Source organism: Vulpes vulpes, chromosome 2 (assembly GCF_048418805.1).
Source record: "Vulpes vulpes isolate BD-2025 chromosome 2, VulVul3, whole genome shotgun sequence".
Lineage (NCBI taxonomy): Eukaryota > Metazoa > Chordata > Mammalia > Carnivora > Canidae > Vulpes > Vulpes vulpes.
Window position 1 is genome coordinate 47,647,145 of NC_132781.1, and position 14,832 is coordinate 47,661,976.

Sequence of the window (14,832 nt, forward strand, 5' to 3'; positions counted from 1 at the left end):
CGTGGGACTCAATCCTGGGTCTTCAGGATCACGCCAGGAGCTGAAGGTGGCGCCAAACCGCTGAGCCAGAGTAGCTGCCCAATATACTATGAAAAATTATATGCCAACAAACTGGGAGACCTGGGAGAAATGGACAAATCCCTAGAAATGTACAAACTAGCAAAAACGGAAATAGGAAGAAATAGAAAATGTGAACAGACCCATAACTAGCAAAGGAATTGAATCAGCAAGGCACCTGGGTGGCTTAATATTTGCGGGTCTGCTTTGGAGCAGGTCATGATCCCGGGGTCCTGGGATCAAGTCCCACATCAGGCTCCCCGCATGGAGCCTGCTTCCCCCTCCCCTCTGCCTATGTCTCTGCCTCTCTCTCTGTGTCTCTCATGAATCAATAAATAAAATCTTTAAAAACAAAGAAAAAAGATGAGAAAGAACCCAAATAAAATCACAAATGACAGAAGAGAAATAACAACCAACACCACAGAAATACAAATGATTTTAAGAGAACATTATGAAAAATTATACACCAACAACCTAGAAAACCTGGAAGAAATAGATCAATTCCTAGAAATATATCACATGGCAAAAATGAAAAAGGAAGACATAAGAAACTTGGACAGATAACCAGCAAAAAAAATTGAATCAGCAATCAAAAAGCTCCCAACAAACAAAGTCCAGCACCAGATGGCCCTCCCAGGGCAATTCTATCAGACATCAAAAGAAGAGTTAATATCCATTCTTCTCAAAGTATCCCCCCAAAAAAAAGAAAAGGAAGGAAGACTTTCAAATTCATTCTATGAGGCCAGCATTACCCTGATACTAAAACCAGATAAAGACCCCATTACAGAGAGAGAGAGAGAGAGAGAGAGAGAGAGAGAGAGAGAACTAAAGGTCAATATCCCTGATTAACAGAGATAAAAAATCTCTCAATAAAAAAAACTAGCAAAGTGAATCCAACAATACATTAAATAAATTATTCACCATGATCAAGTGGGAGTTATTCCTGGATTGCCAAGATGGTTCAATATTTAAAAAATCAATCAATACGATATACCATATTATTAAAAGAAAGGATAAGAACCAAGTGATCATTTCAACAGATGCAGAAAAGGCATTGACAAAACACAACATCCAGTCATGATGAAAACCCTCAACAAATTAAGTTTAGAAGGGATGTACCTCAACATAATAAAAACCTTAGATGAAAAACCCAGAATAGCATCCTCAGGAGGGAAAAACCAAGAACTTTTCCTCTACAGTCACGACCAAAACATGCATGTCCACTCTCATCACTCTTATTCAACACAGTCTGGAAGTCTTAGCCACATCAGTCAGACAACAAAAAGAAATAAAAGGCACTCAAATCAGCTAGGAAATGTCAAGCTTTCACTATATGATGATGAATTATTTTCTGTATAGAAAAACCCAAAAATCTCCATCAAAAAACTGCTAAAACTGATAAATTCAGTAAAATCACAGGATACAAAGTGAACTTGCAGAAATCTCTTGCATTTCTATGCAACAATAATGAGGCAGCAGAAACAGAAATTGAGGACTCAATCCCATTTATGCTAGCACCAAAAAACAATAAGATAGGTAGGATTAAGCCTAACCAAAGAGGTGAAGGACCTGTACTGTAAATACTATAGGACACTGATGAAAGAAATTGAAGATGACACAAACAAAATAGAAAGGCATTTCATGCTCATGGATTGGAAGAAAAAATATTGTTAATAAGGCTGTACTACTCAAAGCAATCTACACATTTAATCCGATCCCTAACAACATAGCAATAGCATTTTTCACAGAGCTGGAACAAATGATCCTAAAATTTGTACAGAAACACAAAAGATTGAAAATAGCCAAAGCAGTGTTCAAAAGGAAAACCAAAGCTGGGGCATCACAATTTCAGAGTTATATTACAGAGCTCTAGTGATCAAAAGAGTAGGGTGTGGTCACAAGAAGAAGACACATAGATCAATAGAACAGAATAGAAAACCGAAACAAGATACAAACCTGTAACTCTATGCTCAATTAATCTTCAACAAAGCAGGAAAGAATATCCAACGGCAAAAAGACAGTCTCATCAGCAAACGGTGTTGGGAAAACCAGACAGCCACATGCAGAAGAATGAAACTGGACCACTTTCTTACACAACATATGAAAAATAAATTCAAAATGGATTAAAGACCTAACTAAATGTGAGACCTGAAACCATAAAAAGAAGAAAAGATAGGCAGCAATCTCTTTGATGCTGGCCATTGGATCTTCTTTCTAGATATGCCTCTGAGGCAAGGGAAACAAAAGCAAAAATAAACTATTGGGGCTTCATCAAGTTGAAAAGGTTCTGCACAGTGAAGGAAACAACCAAAGCTAAAAGGCAACATAAAAATGAGAGAAGACATTTGTAAAGGACATATCCAATAAAGAGTTAGTATCCAAAATATATCAGGCAAATATGAATCTTAGCATCCTAAACACAAATTATCCAACTGAAAATGGGCAGAAGACATGAATGGACATTTTCTCTAACAAGATATCCAGATGGCCACCAGAAATATGGAAAGACACTCAACATCACCCATCATCAGGGAAAAGCAAATCAAAACCACAATAAGCTATCACCTGACACCTGTCACAATGGCTAAAAGTAACAACACAAGAAACAACAGGTATTGGTGAGGATGGGGAGAAAGATAAACCCTCTTACACTGCTGGTGGGAATGCAAACAGGTGCAGCCACTGTGGAAAACAGTATGGAGGTTCCTCAAGAAGTTAAAAATAGAACTACCCTATGATTCAGAAATTGCACAACTAGGTATTTACCAGAGGATACAAAAGTACATATTTGAAGGGGGACACGCAGTCCAATGTTTATAGCAGCATTATCAACAAGAGCTAGCCAAACCATGGACACAGCCCAGATGTCCATCAACAGATGAATGGGCAGAGAAGATGTGGTAAATACGCACACTGCAATATCACTCGGCGTCATCAGAAGGGATGAAATGAAGCCATTTATGATGATGTGGAAGAAGCGAAAGGGAACTATGCTAACTTAAATAAGTCAGAGAAAGACAAATATCATACGATTCCATTCATATGTGGATTTTAAGAAACAAAACAAACTGGCAAAGGGAGGGGGATGAGAGAAGCAAACCAAGAAACACACTCTTAACCATAGAGAATAAACTAATAAATACCAGAGGAAGGTGAGGGGGAATGGGGAAATGGGGCATGGGGCTGATGGAGGGCACCTGTGATGAGTACCAGGCGTCGTATCAAGGGTTGAATCACTATGTTGTACACCTGAAATTATATTATACTGTGTTAACAAACAGGAATTCAAGTAAAACTTTAAAATAACAATTGTTGGGGATCCCTGGGTGGCTCGGTGGTTTAGCGCCTGCCTTTGGCCCAGGGCGTGATCCTGGAGACCTGAGATCGAGTCCCGCGTCGCGGGCTCCCTGCGTGGAGCCTGCTTCTCACTCTGCTGTGTCTCTGCCCCCCTCTCTCTCTCTGTCTCTCATGAATAAATAAATAAAATCTTTTAAAAATAAATGAAATAAAATAACAATTGTTGGTATTGATGAAATGGGTGTGCACAAGAGATAAAAACAGAAAGGAAACTGAAAATCCAAATAAAGAGTATTTAGAGCCACAAATTTCCTCCTTATCTCAGCTCAGGAGATGGCTGCCATATCTATTATCACCCCAGCAGAAGCCTGGAGTTTGATTCTCTGGAGAGAACTCTGAATTGGTGGAGCCAGTCTATCCTCGAACCCCAAACCTAAATATAACGCCTAAAACTAACCCACTGAAGATACTGGAGTCCCAAATGCCACGCACATGCCCACAGCCTAACCCTAACTGTACACAGACAATAAACCTAACCCTAAAATTAATCCTAACCTTAACCTAAGCCTAACACTAGACCTATCACTAACTGAAAACCAAACACCAGCCCCAAGCCCCTAATCCATAAAACCTAACCCTAACTCCAGCCCTAACCCTAACCCCTAACCATAACCAGTAATCCTAATCCTAACCTATAACCCTAACCCTCTGAGCAAAGCCCCACATTCAGCATCCCCCTGAACACAAACTCTGAGCCTGAGCCTCATCCTCACCTTCACCCTCCTCTCAATCTCTGGGCAGATCTTGAAAGCACCCTCACATAGGACCCTCCAAGCTCCTGGGCGCAAACCCTACCCCTAGGGTTGGTTCAGACCCAACCCAGCCCCAAACTTTGGCCTCAAACCTTGAGTGATTTGGGACACCTGAGCAGCAGCAGAAGACTGGGCCAGCAACATAGGAAGAGATCATGTTATTTTGAAGTTCAGCAAAAGCCTGAGTCGGACAAATCAGAAGGAGCACATGAGCGAAGCCCCACGTTCAGTGTTGCCCTGAACACCAATCCTGACCCTGAGCCTCATCCTCACCTTTGCCCTCTATTCAACTGTCTGGGCAGATCTCAAAAGTACTCCCACACAGGACCCTCCAAGCTCTTGGGCACTAACCCTACCCCGAGGTTGGCTTCTGACAGGACCATTCCCCAGAGCCTGGCTTCAAACCCTGAGTGATTTGGGACATCTCAGTGACAGCAGACAACTCGACCAGCAACACAGGAGGGAATCGTCCCATTTGGAGTAAAGGAAATAGCTCAAAGGGAATAAATTCAAAGGACTCCCAGAGCCAAGACCTTCGTTCAGAGTCCCCGTGAACACCAACCCAAGCCTAAGCCTCAACCTCACCTCAGGCCTCCGAGGAGGTCTCCACACACCCAACAGATACGACCCCCTGAGCTCCTGGGCCTCAACCCTAGATTGGGTTCTGACCTGACCCAGCCCCGGAACCTGGCTCTGAACCCCTACGGTTTGGGGAACCAGAAGACTCAGACAGCAACATAGGAGGAAGCTGTACTATTTTGAAGACTGGCAAATAGGTAGGCAGGAATTATCCGATGCCCACCTGTGCTAACCCACACATCAGTGCTCACACGAACACCAACCCTGAGCTCAAGGCTCGCCGTCGGGTACCCTCCACCTCATCTCAGCTCTCCAGGAGGGTTCACAACCAGCAGATAGGACCTTTCAAGCACCTGGGCTCTACCCCTAACCCTAGACTGGTTCTGACCCGACCCAGTCCAATACCCTGGGTCTAAACACCAAGGAATTTGAATGAGCCACACCAGAATACTCTGCCGGCAAGCCAGAAGGAAATCGTGCCACTGGGGTTACAAGAAGGGAGCTATAGCAGTAGCAAGTGGAAGAACTCCTAAGCCAACGCACCCATATTCATTGCCCCCTTGAACACCAACCATGAGCCTGAGCTTCACCCTAACCCTGGCCCTCAACTCAGCCCGCCATGAAGGCCTCTACACTCCTGGCAGACAGGACTTTCCATACTCCTGCATCCTAACCTTGGATTGGTTTCTGACATGACCCAGCCCAAAAGCCTGACTCTAATCACCAAGGGTTGTACCTGGTACGCCTGAGCCACACCGGAAAACTCAGCCAGTAAGACAGAAGGAAATCGTGCCGTTTGGAGACTGGAAAGCAGCAAAAACAGGAGAAATTTGAAGGAAATCCAAAATACACTCTCACATGCATGGCCCCCCTAAACACAAAGCCTGAGCCTGACCTTACCTTTGCTCTTGCCCTCCATTCAGCCCTCCAGGAAGGTGTCCACACTGCTGGCAGAGAGGAACCTCCAAGTTCTTGTGCCCTATCACTCTAGATTAGGTTCTGACTTGACCCAGCTGGAGCCTGGCTCCAAACATTGAGGGACTGGGGACACCTGAGCAGCACCAAAAGTGTGGGAGCAACACAGACGCAATTCATGACATTTGGAAGACCAGAAAGGAGCTAGAGCCAGAGTAATCTGAAAGAAAACCTAAGTAATCTGAAAGAAATTCAGGGCCCCTCACAACACAAACCCTGAGCCTGACCCTCACTCTGTCATCTAACCATAACCCTAAACCCCAATCCTAATCCCTAACTCCTAAGGCCTAAACCTAACCCTCACCTCAATTAGAAAATAGGATCAGAATGTTGAATACATTTTTGATAGTGGGCAGGTGGGCATAGTTGAAAACTGTGCTTCGCGTAGAATGTGTCATCTGTGATATTTCCTCACACAGGGTTATGTGGTGTGTCCTTGGGAGAGTGTCCTTGGTTTGGCTAAAACACACTGAATTATTCCTTGCGAAGTGGCAGACAATGTAAAGAGACGGTGGCCGGGGAGACCGAGGGTTGGGGTACAGAGGATTTGTGCTGGCGGGACAAGTTTACTGCAGGTCTGAAATCTCCGCAGAGTAAGTTACTCCTCCAACCATGTCAGCACCTGGCCAGAGAAGCAGAGAGGACATCCAGCTCTGTGACAGAGGCCAAGCCCTACTCAGGCCCAGCTCACCCACAGCAGAGAGGCCACTCACCCCCCGGGAGGCCGCATGTCATCAGAGGCCCCCGGGAGGGTGACACCAGAGGCCCCGGTGTCTGGGGTGCAATAGAGGCGGGGGATTTGAATTCCAATTTTCCACAACCTTGCATCAAAAACTGGTTAGAAGTGTGACAATGAATAAAGGGAACCCTCAGTAAGTGCACTGGGGAGTCTAGGAGGGGAGGCTGGAAGGGGGAGCCAGCACCACGCCTCAAGTATAGGCCCCAACATCAGGACCCCCCACAGGAGAAACGCCCCAGCTATGGGCCCCAACAGGGAAAGTTCAGGGCATCTCCCACAAGACCCTGACCCCTGCCGCCCTGCCGGCGAGAAACCTCCATCCCTCGAACCTGCTTTTCTCCAGCGGACCTTCCTTCAAAACAACCGGCCCAACTTCCTCCTTCCCCACGAAATAAAACCGTTTCTCACATCTGCCTGTGAAGTGGCCATCGCTTCTTGTCCCGAATTGCAAGTCTCTGCTATTCCTGAACAAACCCATTTTTGCTGGTAAAACAACGGTTAACAGAAATAATAAATTCAGTAAACTTACAAGATATGAAGTCAATATACAGAAATCAGTTCCGTTCCACGCACTGGCCACGAGTCATCAGAGAGAGAGACTCGGAGAACGGTCTCATTTACAGCTGCCTCCGAAAGAACAAAATACCCCGGAGTGACTGCAAGGAGGTGACAGGCCTGTTCTCCCAAACCTGCCCACGCCGAGGACAGACACCAGGGAGACACGCGGGCACAGAAGACCCTCCGTGCTCGGCGAGTGGAAGAACCGATGCTGTAAACATACCCGCTCTCCCCGGAGCTGTCTACACAGCGCAGCCCTTCCAAACTCCCAGGGGCGTTTTCACACACACAGAACCAACAACCCCAAAGCTGTGTGGACGCGGGAGGACCCTGAAGCTCCCCGACTACAGACGGCCTGAGGAGCCGCAGGAATCGAATCCCTGTGGCGTAGAAACACGGACGGACGCACAGACCCGCCCAGCGCATCCTGAGCCCAGAAAGGGGGGGACCCCGCAGCCCCGGGCACTGCACCGCGCGGGACCCCAGGTCGCCGCACACGCCGCCACGGAAACCCCAGCGTGTGCGCAGCCCGCCTGCGTCCGCGGGGTCCTGTGAGTGCGGACCTCCAGCAGCCCCCGCTCAGGCGGCATCTGCCCACCGGCTCCTCCCGCGGCGGGTCCTGAGGAAGCCGGACTCGTGTCTGCGTGGGCACGGATCCACGTCCTCCACAGCGGGTCCTGAGGAGGCTCCTGTCGGCGTGGACGTGGCTTCACGTCTCCACAGCGGGTCCTGAGGAGGCTCCTGTCGGCGTGGACGTGGCTTCACGTCTCCACAGCGGGTCCTGAGGAGGCTCCTGTCGGCGTGGACGTGGCTTCACGTCTCCACAGCGGGTCCTGAGGAGGCTCCTGTCGGCGTGGACGTGGCTTCACGTCTCCACAGCGGGTCCTGAGGAGGCTCCTGTCGGCGTGGACGCGGAACCCACAACTTCCGAAGCCTCCAGAGCGAGCAGTGAGGTCGCGGGTTAGCAGGGCCGCGCATGCCCGCCACGGGCCGGGAAGCCGGGCTCGGGCGCCCCCTGCGGGCGGTGGAGGCCGTGCAGGATGTGGCGCATCCATCCCTCGGAGGCACCTGTCCCCTCCCCAGGTCCAGCTGGATCCATTAGGTTTTGAAAATTCAAACTGAAATGGAGCCCAGGATCCCCTGACATTTCCAGAAATAAGAACAATTAACCGGAAACTACGTGGAGTTAAGTGAAATGCAGATGCAAACTTTACAACTTTAACAAAATTCGTTCAAAATTGTAGGTAAATTTAAAATGCAAAGCTATCAAAATATCAAAAAGAAAACATAAAGGAAAACCTACATGACCTTGGGTTTGGTGAGGAGTTTTAACACACAACACCAAAACCCAATCCACAAAAGGAAAAAAAAACTGATAACATGAACTTCCTGTAATTAAAACTTGTACTCTGTGAAAGACCTTGCTCAGAAAACGAAAAGACAAGCCACACACTGGAAAACAATATTTGAAAAACACATATCTGATAAAGGATTTGTGTTCAAAATACACAAATAAACCTCTCTACTCGACATAAAGGAAATAACCTAATCTATAAGGGGGAAATATAAGAATAGATACCTGGACAAGGAAGATGTACAGATATAAATAAGCACACAAATTAATGCTCAATATCTGCTCTCATTAGGAAATTACAAATTCAAACCACAGTGAGATAGCACTGCACGTCTATTAGAAATTTGCTAAACTACAAAAAAAAAAAAAAAAACAAGAATATCGATTGCTGAAAAGTGGAGAAATGACAGCAACTGTCCCCCATGCTGGGGGAATGCATGTACTGCCACTTCAGAAGACAATTTGGCAGTTTTTTTGAAACACTAAATAGGTCTCACTCTAAGATCCAACAATCATGCTTCTGGTATTTAGACAACTCCTTTGAAAAGCTATTTCCAAACAAAAACTCACATGCAGTTATGCACAACAGCTCTATACCTAGTGGTTAAATTCTTACAGAAATCAGGATTATTTCAATAGATGAATCTCTAAGCAAACTGGGGTGCATCCTATGTGAAGGAAAAAGAATATGCTACCCCAAAATGCCTCTTTGGCACAAGGATTATTTGGGGCTGATTAATTTTAAGAGACAGCTGACACAGGAGAATCTGAAAACTGAGCAAAGCTCACCATTTGGTGAGTGAAATGTACAGTTTTAGAGGAAAGTTCCATTTCTAAGCGTGTCTCCCTCTCCATACCAGAAACAGAAGAATGACTGAATCTCAAAACACTCTTACCAAAAAAGAAAGCACAGACTTAAATCTGCATAACAGCCACACTCTCCTTTACTGTGTTTGGCCTGATAAAGTCCCTTAACTGGCCTTCCCACCACTCAAAATCTTTTGTCTTTAGCTGAAGATGTCATTTGAAGGGGGGGTGGGGGCTTGGGCCACTTTGGGGAGTTACTCAGTTTCTCTGGGATGTATGCATTTTATTAAACTTTTTTTTTTTTAATTTTTTTTTTAATTTTTTTATTTATTTATGATAGTCACAGAGAGAGAGAGAGAGAGAGGCAGACACATAGGCAGAGGGAGAAGCAGGCTCCATGCACCGGGAGCCTGATGTGGGATTCGATCCCGGGTCTCCAGGATCGCGCCCTGGGCCAAAGGCAGGCGCCAAACCGCTGCGCCACCCAGGGATCCCGCATTTTATTAAACTTCTGTTTGTTTTTCTCCTATTTATTCAGCAGTAAAAAGGAATGAACCACCATTCTACACATGGATAAATCTTACGTGCGTTTCGCTAAGTGAAAAAATCCAGTCTGAAGAGGTTGAACACTTCATGACTCCATTTCTAGGACATTCTAGAAAAGACAAAACTACAGAGATGATATAAGGATCAAGAGGTGGGTGTTTGAAGTATTCCACATGATACTTTAGTGCTGGATACCTGCTATTGTTCATTTGTCAAAACCCAAACATTTTCACATTTCACAGAGTAAATTCTAATACACTCATTTAGGATGTGGGAGTGTCACAAGACGGTATAGAGGCCAAGGCTGCCCCAAATGTGCCACTTTTGCCATACTGATCATCTTGAATAAAAGTTACTTTTTTAGGGATCCCTGGGTGGCGCAGCGGTTTGGCGCCTGCCTTTGGCCCAGGGCGCGATCCTGGAGACCCGGGATCGAATCCCACATCAGGCTCCCGGTGCGTGGAGCCTGCTTCTCCCTCTGCCTGTGTCTCTGCCTCTCTCTCTCTCTCTCTGTGACTATCATAAATAAATAAAAAATTAAAAAAAAAAAAAAAAAAAAGTTACTTTTTTAAAAAGATTTTATTTATTTATTCATGAGAGACACACACAGAGAGAGGCAGAGACACAGGCAGAGAGAGAAGCAGACTCCATGCAGGGAGCCTGATGTGGGACTCCATCCAGGTCTCCAGGATAACACCCTGGGCCGAAGGCGGTGCTAAACCCCTGGGCCACCCGGGCTGCCCAATAAAAGTTACTTAAGAGACAGTCTCTGCAATGAGGACACTTAGACCCTCTTCTATCCCCCTGCAAGCAGGAAATCAATCTCCCATGTGAAGATCTCCCTGCTCCAGGAGGTAAAGAGAATTCCTTATCACCACAAATGGGAAATTTAGAGCAGAGAAGGCTGCATAAACAACGCTTCTTATTTTTTACTAGTTTATCACCCCAGCCCAAATTCTGTTTAGAATGCCTTACTAACTGAAGCCACCAAAGGTTGTTTTCTTTCTCCTGTGAATTCCTCACAGGTTTATTTTCTCTTTGTCCATAAAATATAAAAAGATTCCACGCCTTGGGTCATTTCTTTGGGTCTTGATTCATGGCTCTGTGGGCATGTGATTAGACTTCGGTTTTTCTTCTCCTTTTAATCTATCTCAGGTCTATTTAATTCTTAGTCCAGCTATAAGAACTTTGGACTGAGGAACATTTCTTTGTCCCTTTTAGTGAAATACAGAGTATGACAAATAATCTAACTGGATTGAAAATACATGAAACAAACAAACAAAAACCTCGCTGTAAATTGTGTGTCAAAAGGCGCTGACAAGTAACTTTGGAAATCAGTGGAATCTGTAGACTAAAGGGAAAATGTACATAAACAATGGATTTTATAAAGTTCTTTCTCATCAGGGTGGTAGTTAGCAATTCTGAAAACACCACATCTGTAATCTGGAACGGAGCAGTGAATTAAATAAATAGCAGGTGGTGAGAGCCAGGTTTGTCACCATTAAGTAGAAAGTTACAGATTAGCAAAGAGAGAGTATCGTAATATCCATGTGATGACAGACCAGGTTGGAGACATCAGCACAAACTCATCTTTACCTTACTATTGATACAGACAGTTCCACATAGAAATCTTTAATTAGGTGTGTTTACATAGGTGGGAATACATGCATATATTTCCTTGCACTGCCCACTGAGCCCACTTATGTTCCCACAGATAAGACTTTAATACCATTCCTTAATAAAAGGAGTCAGGGCTCTTTGAAGATATTGCTGGTACTAGAATTAAGATAGTAAATATAGGAGCCAGGATAATCTCAAAGTATCAGAAAGTAAGGAAGTACAAGGGGGAAAAAAGCCTGGAAAGATGGAATTATGCCCATGAAATGCAGGAACCAATGGAAAGCGCTGGTAAAAATAAATGATTTGTTGAAAAGAGACCACAGGTCCCAAATGGAGTCACTTATGTTAGGACACCCAGGTCAGCAAACCAGAATTTACTATCTAACCTCACTGCAGTTTCACACACATGCGCACATCCATGTAACTTTGACCACTCAACCTGGGAAATGTACTGAATGGTCCTTTCTGTTCCCCTTAGGAGGGCAACCCTGACTAAAATAATGCATCCTTTGCTAATAATTTCCTTTTTAAAAATTCCCTCTCTGCCTTTCCTTCTATGCAGCTCAAAGGAGGTCCTTTCTATTTGCTAGATAGGATGCCGCTCAATTCATGAATTGTTCAATAAAGCCAATGTGATCCTGCAAATTACTCAGTTGTATTTTTTATTAATGGATTATGCAGGCTTTTTACAATTGGGGTTGAATAGACCTCTCCTAACAGAGGTCTATTTAATAGATTAGAACTCCAAATAATAGATGCAGACACCATTAAGGAGGTGGAGCTAACTCCCCTTTCCTAAAGTGTGGGCTTCTCGCAGTGACTTCCTGCTCATGAAGACACACTGGATGCACATGGGAAAGAGTAACCTCACAGTGGGCAAGCCTGACTGCCACTGCCTCGGCCAGGTGACCAACAGGAACACCCACAGTGACAAGTGTTCCCTTGTTATACAGTGATGACAGAGCACTTTACCTCTGTGATCCACTTCCTTGAAATCCACAAACCCAGACTAACCATGAGGAAAACAAGTAAATCCCAATGCAGGTCTATGTAAAAATGCCTGACCAGTCCTCCTCAATACCAACAAGGTCACTGAAACAAGAGAAGTCTGAGGGACTGTCCCACCCAAGGAGAGCCTGAAGAGACAGGATGACCATGTCATGTGGCACCCTGCATGCCACAATGGAGCCAAAAAAGGTACAACAGAGGGAAGCTGAATAAAGTATGGACTTTAGGAAATAATAACATATCCATATTTGTTCATTGACTGTGACAATTCTGAAGAAAAATAGAAAGAAAGTAGAAATTAAAAGTCAAACAAGAGAAACCTATTGCATCAGACTAGAAGCCTAGAGGAAATGTGGTGATTAGGAAATCACCCTAATAAAAATGCACATTAACAAAATGGACCTTAAAATAAGGGAAAAAATAAGCAGACCAATTAGCCATCCAGGGGCCTCTTCCTGCTGGTTCTCCTCTCACTGCTCTGCAGTTTTCCTCTCCACGGATAGGGAAGGAACAGGAACAGAACTGTTCTGCAGCTCCCCTGAGACCTGACCCACCCATTGCCTCCCTGCCCCCCCTCCGGGGCCATGCCCCACCCAGTGATGACACAGGGAGCAGGGAGCCTCAGGACTGTTGATCCTCACGTGTCGGCTGGCACTTTCTGGATGGCAAGGGACCGGGCACACTCATGGAAGTAAAATAAATTAATATTTTTAATGATAGAAATAAATTAATACTTGCAAGAGGCAAGAGTGGTTTTGGACCTGGCAGGTCCATTCTCACAATGTGACCTAGACCGTCTTCAACCTCCCATCTTGCTAAGTGCTCTGGGGTGGCCCCATTCACAGGCACAGTTTCTCTATCACATCTGGGGCCTCCCACAACTCCAGGCTGACACCGACTCACCATTCTACTGGGAAGGGTTTCTCTTTCTCTTGGGTTCCATGAAAAGTCCTGGCTTTAAGTGTCTTTGGCCTGGCTTGGGTCATATTCTCATCCTCGAAACCATCGGGGCACCCAGAGGATGGAGTGTGGGGTAGGGTGCACTTGGATCATATGCCCATCTTCGATGTGGGTGGAAAGTGAGGTCTGCCCTCTGGAACTGTTTGGATGGGAAGCAGCCGAGATGTGGTTCCCAAAGAAGAGCTGAGATGCTGGATGTGGACATGAGAACAGATGCTGGGCTGAGGAAGCAGTAGATTCCACATCACTGGTGGCTGCCTGCATGGCTGTGGAATCTAAAGCTCAAGGAAGGAAGGAAGGAGTTCACTCAGGGTCAGGGGCCGTAGCCGCCCACCTAATGCTCTTCCTGTCCCCCCACAATGGCAAGATGCTCTTCCACTTGCTAAAAAAGCAACTTTGCTGTTGGTGTGAACTCAGTGTTCCTGCCTTGGGTATTGGGCCCTTGTGTCTCAGAGACAGAAAGGCCCACAGACTTCACTTGTGTCCCTGGGAGGAGGGAGCCCAGGAGCCACATCTGCCCCCACCCTCGCTGACCACATTAATCACCCATCCCCACAGAACAAACTGGCTCCTTTTCCAGTCTCTTCCTTCTCCTTTACAAAGAGCAGAGACCACATGTGAGGATGATAAGGAAATTATAGCTCAGCAAAGCAGTGGGAGGCTCTAGGATTATTCCACACCACAAATCCACACATGATGGGTTTTCTGGAGGCCAGTCCCTAAGTCATGCCTGTGGCTCTCTGAAACCATGCAGCCTCAGTGAGAACTGCCCGCTGGGAGACACAGGTATTCCTATATCCTTGATTATTGACAAGTACACATGTCAAAGGTTTACATCACCGTTAGGAGGCCACAGGATTGCAAGGGCCAGTGTGTTGTACAGCTGTTGTAGCCAGGGCCACATCTGACATTTGTAGGGTTAAGAGACAGCGAGGGAGGAGGTGCTTGTCTCAACCACACAGATGTGCCCATGGACCTGTTACATTGCCAGGAGCACAGTGAGCTCAGTAACTGGCCTTGGGGGTTGTCAAGACCCTGCCTGGTCTGAGCTGGAGGACCACACGTGCCTCCCTGGATGGTCAGAAGCCAAGGGTTATCCTGTCTCCTGACTGTTCACTACTGACTACTCAGATGGAACGAAGGATCCAGCCAGTGCCAGGAGGGCCCCCCCAAGGCTGCACACGGGGGCTGGTAGGCCACTGCAGCCAGTCCTGCATAAAGCCATACGTGTTACTGAGTGCCCTTGTGGGTCAGGGCTGTGTTGAAACCTGGGGCTACCCAGGCAGAGTGTGGGCAGCGGCACCCTTCCCAGGTGGGAGGGTGGAAGAACCTCTGAGGCCCTCTACCACCTTTGGCTGTGGCTGAGTTGGATCTGAAACAGGGAACAGGTGGGACATTTCACTTTTCTTCTGTAAGAGCCTAGGAGTGAAGTGCAGAAAACCAATGCTCCAGCTCACCTCTGACTCATGTGTGACCCTGGGTTAGTCCATCTATCCTGAAGGCCCAGAGAGATGGAGGAG